The 5,000-nt window shown below is 52.2% G+C and overlaps 1 non-coding gene across 1 annotated transcript in view; it reads left to right on the top strand.

The window, feature by feature from the left end:
- The first annotated feature begins 3,642 nt into the window (after positions 1-3,642).
- LOC124589062 overlaps positions 3,643-5,000 on the top strand; it is a 1,910-nt gene continuing 552 nt past the window's right edge. The window contains exon 1 of the ribosomal RNA XR_006975961.1: positions 3,643-5,000. This exon is cut by the window's right edge and continues 552 nt beyond it. This is a non-coding gene — a ribosomal RNA (small subunit ribosomal RNA).

Raw genomic sequence — 5,000 nt, forward strand, 5'->3', positions numbered from 1 at the left:
ACCGTAACCTAACCTATGTCGTACCGTAACCTAACCTATGTCGTACCGTAACCTAACCTATGTCGTACCGTAACCTAACCTATGTCGTACCGTAACCTAACCTATGTCGTACCGTAACCTAACCTATGTCGTACCGTAACCTAACCTACGTCGTACCTTAACCTAACCTACGTCGTACCTTAACCTAACCTATGTCGTACCTTAACCTAACCTATGTCGTACCTTAACCTAACCTATGTCGTACCTTAACCTAACCTATGTCGTACCTTAACCTAACCTATGTCGTACCTTAACCTAACCTATGTCGTACCTTAACCTAACCTATGTCGTACCTTAACCTAACCTATGTCGTACCTTAACCTAACCTATGTCGTACCTTAACCTAACCTATGTCGTACCTTAACCTAACCTATGTCGTACCTTAACCTAACCTATGTCGTACCTTAACCTAACCTATGTCGTACCTTAACCTAACCTATGTCGTACCTTAACCTAACCTATGTCGTACCTTAACCTAACCTATGTCGTACCTTAACCTAACCTATGTCGTACCTTAACCTAACCTATGTCGTACCTTAACCTAACCTATGTCGTACCTTAACCTAACCTATGTCGTACCTTAACCTAACCTATGTCGTACCTTAACCTAACCTATGTCGTACCTTAACCTAACCTATGTCGTACCTTAACCTAACCTATGTCGTACCTTAACCTAACCTATGTCGTACCTTAACCTAACCTATGTCGTACCTTAACCTAACCTATGTCGTACCTTAACCTAACCTATGTCGTACCTTAACCTAACCTATGTCGTACCTTAACCTAACCTATGTCGTACCTTAACCTAACCTATGTCGTACCTTAACCTAACCTATGTCGTACCTTAACCTAACCTGTATTGCGCCTTAACCTAACCTGTATTGCGCCTTAACCTAACCTGTATTGCGCCTTAACGTAACCTGTATTGCGCCTTAACGTAACCTGTATTGCGCCTTAACGTAACCTGTATTGCGCCTTAACGTAACCTGTATTGCGCCTTAACGTAACCTGTATTGCGCCTTAACGTAACCTGTATTGCGCCTTAACGTAACCTGTATTGCGCCTTAACGTAACCTGTATTGCGCCTTAACGTAACCTGTATTGCGCCTTAACGTAACCTGTATTGCGCCTTAACGTAACCTGTATTGCGCCTTAACGTAACCTGTATTGCGCCTTAACGTAACCTGTATTGCGCCTTAACGTAACCTGTATTGCGCCTTAACGTAACCTGTATTGCGCCTTAACGTAACCTGTATTGCGCCTTAACGTAACCTGTATTGCGCCTTAACGTAACCTGTATTGCGCCTTAACGTAACCTGCATTGCGCCTTAACGTAACCTGTATTGCGCCTTAACGTAACCTGTATTGCGCCTTAACGTAACCTGTATTGCGCCTTAACGTAACCTGTATTGCGCCTTAACGTAACCTGTATTGCGCCTTAACGTAACCTGTATTGCGCCTTAACGTAACCGATATTGCGCCTTAACGTAACCTATATTGCGCCGTAACGTAACCTATATTGCGCCGTAACGTAACCCACATTGCCCCTTAACGTAACCCACATTGCCCCTTAACGTAACCCACATTGCCCCTTAACGTAACCCAACACACGTTGGGCCTTAACCCAACACACGTTGGGCCTTAACCCAACACACGTTGGGCCTTAACCCAACACACGTTGGGCCTTAACCCAACACACGTTGGGCCTTAACCCAACACACGTTGGGCCTTAACCCAACACACGTTGGGCCTTAACCCAACACACGTTGGGCCTTAACCCAACACACGTTGGGCCTTAACCCAACACACGTTGGGCCTTAACCCAACACACGTTGGGCCTTAACCCAACACACGTTGGGCCTTAACCCAACACACGTTGGGCCTTAACCTGCTCTGTAATTGTCATACGACGCGTTAAATTAGTGTAGTGTTGCCTAACTGCAACCCCCGCAATATAGTTTGCTACTCGCACTGCCCGGTCCCCAGTGTATCGCTTCATGTTAAACACCTTGCAGCTATACACTGTAATGTGGATGGCAGCAGGACGTACATGCTCAATGCCCTTTGCAGTTGTTCATTGGCATTTGCAGTTGTTCATTGGCATTCGCATGTGCGAAGCACTTAGCCTACGCTGTGGTACGGCCTGTGTCAACTGTCCGCTGATGTTGTACGTCCAAATCACACACTGTACTGCACATTGGTCCTCATGTACTGAATGATACATCGTGGTACATGTGACCGTACAACGACTGCGCCAACAACGGCGAACCATGCGGTCCAAATGTTGTGCACTCAGCTACGTGTCGTCTCCCTATAAGAGCTGGATTGCAGTGTGGTATGCCCTGGATGGCGATCAGCATGAGCCGTCTGTTGATGTAGTGGCGCGTGTTGTCAGACGTAGTCGTCTCTTCTCACACACCGTGATAGCATGGTGCACTGCGTTCCACATCTGCGACATGCGACAGAGGCCGGTTGACAGTCGTTCGCGCAATGGACATCGCATACGTACGGGGGCCACCTTCCACGTGTTCGCGAAGCGTGCACATGTTGTTGCGTGTATGTGGGCAGACATAGTGTGTCGTGACACCTGACACAGGCATGCAACAATCGTTGAATTTGCAAATGGCGATGGACGCCTACGTTTGCTGGTGACGTTATGCAAATGAACAACTGGTAAACCGTTGTGGTGCGGTTGTTCTCGCTAGAGGTGAATCAGTGATGGCGACGATCGGTTGAGCTACCAACCGGTTGTTCCAGCGATACCCACCATGCCCACGAACGTGAATGGCATCTGGGTGTGAAGCGATACGCGGCGGTGGCTGGGTGGGACCGTCCCCGGCCGGTGAGGGGGGGCCTCCCGGCGTGCTGGCCGCGCGGTGCGTGGGCGCACGCGCTACAGCCGGCTGGTGGGGGCGGCCAGTGGCAGGCGCGCCGGCCGACGGAGGCGGCAGGCGGCGCAGCTGCGCGCCGGCGCACCCTGCACGCGGCGCCGTGCGGCCAAAGTAGGTCCTCGCGGGCCCGGTGCGAAGCGCGGTGGACATCTGCAGTGTGCTGGTCCGATTGAGGACTGTGTGCGCTGAGGATGCGCCGCCGCCCGGCGCTCGGCGCCGCGACGCCGTCTGCTGCTCGGTCGCCTCTGCGGTTCTCGCAGGTGGTTTGTATCGCAGCTGTGCGGACGTGTTGGCGCGTGCGCTGTGCTGGGAGAGTTCGCTTCGGCACCCAAGTGGGGCTTTTGTCCTTCTGTGGCGCTGGCGTTGGAGCTGCCGGTCACCGTAGGTGGCGCGTGTTGTCTCCCGCCGGCAATGCCACGACAGCACGCTCCCGGGCCTCTGTCGGCAGCGGCAAGCTCAGTTGGGAGCACGGGTGGTCGCACCTAAAGCGTCTACTCGCCAAACTCCGGGCGATTGCGCCTCTCTCGAACCCGACCAAGTACTTAGGACGGCGCTGCGCGCCGCCGGGACCTGAGAGGGTTTCGAGGTGTATTGTGCAGGGGAGCTCAGCCTCCTCCTGTTTGCAGAATAATTGAGCGGACGCTTGCGTGTTCGCGCGGGCCCCCGGGACACACTCCCGGGCGGCCGGCTGCTCAGCTCTAGTTGACGCAGCTCCCTGGTTGATCCTGCCAGTAGTCATATGCTTGTCTCAAAGATTAAGCCATGCATGTCTCAGTACAAGCCGCATTAAGGTGAAACCGCGAATGGCTCATTAAATCAGTTATGGTTCCTTAGATCGTACCCACGTTACTTGGATAACTGTGGTAATTCTAGAGCTAATACATGCAAACAGAGTCCCGACCAGAGATGGAAGGGACGCTTTTATTAGATCAAAACCAATCGGTCGGCTCGTCCGGTCCGTTTGCCTTGGTGACTCTGAATAACTTTGGGCTGATCGCACGGTCCTCGTACCGGCGACGCATCTTTCAAATGTCTGCCTTATCAACTGTCGATGGTAGGTTCTGCGCCTACCATGGTTGTAACGGGTAACGGGGAATCAGGGTTCGATTCCGGAGAGGGAGCCTGAGAAACGGCTACCACATCCAAGGAAGGCAGCAGGCGCGCAAATTACCCACTCCCGGCACGGGGAGGTAGTGACGAAAAATAACGATACGGGACTCATCCGAGGCCCCGTAATCGGAATGAGTACACTTTAAATCCTTTAACGAGTATCTATTGGAGGGCAAGTCTGGTGCCAGCAGCCGCGGTAATTCCAGCTCCAATAGCGTATATTAAAGTTGTTGCGGTTAAAAAGCTCGTAGTTGGATTTGTGTCCCACGCTGTTGGTTCACCGCCCGTCGGTGTTTAACTGGCATGTATCGTGGGACGTCCTGCCGGTGGGGCGAGCCGAAGGCGTGCGACGCGCCTCGTGCGTGCTCGTGCGTCCCGAGGCGGACCCCGTTGCAATCCTACCAGGGTGCTCTTGAGTGAGTGTCTCGGTGGGCCGGCACGTTTACTTTGAACAAATTAGAGTGCTTAAAGCAGGCAAGCCCGCCTGAATACTGTGTGCATGGAATAATGGAATAGGACCTCGGTTCTATTTTGTTGGTTTTCGGAACCCGAGGTAATGATTAATAGGGACAGGCGGGGGCATTCGTATTGCGACGTTAGAGGTGAAATTCTTGGATCGTCGCAAGACGAACAGAAGCGAAAGCATTTGCCAAGTATGTTTTCATTAATCAAGAACGAAAGTTAGAGGTTCGAAGGCGATCAGATACCGCCCTAGTTCTAACCATAAACGATGCCAGCCAGCGATCCGCCGCAGTTCCTCCGATGACTCGGCGGGCAGCCTCCGGGAAACCAAAGCTTTTGGGTTCCGGGGGAAGTATGGTTGCAAAGCTGAAACTTAAAGGAATTGACGGAAGGGCACCACCAGGAGTGGAGCCTGCGGCTTAATTTGACTCAACACGGGAAACCTCACCAGGCCCGGACACCGGAAGGATTGACAGATTGATAGCTCTTTCTTGATTC

This window comes from Schistocerca americana, unplaced genomic scaffold, assembly GCF_021461395.2.
Source record: "Schistocerca americana isolate TAMUIC-IGC-003095 unplaced genomic scaffold, iqSchAmer2.1 HiC_scaffold_681, whole genome shotgun sequence".
Lineage (NCBI taxonomy): Eukaryota > Metazoa > Arthropoda > Insecta > Orthoptera > Acrididae > Schistocerca > Schistocerca americana.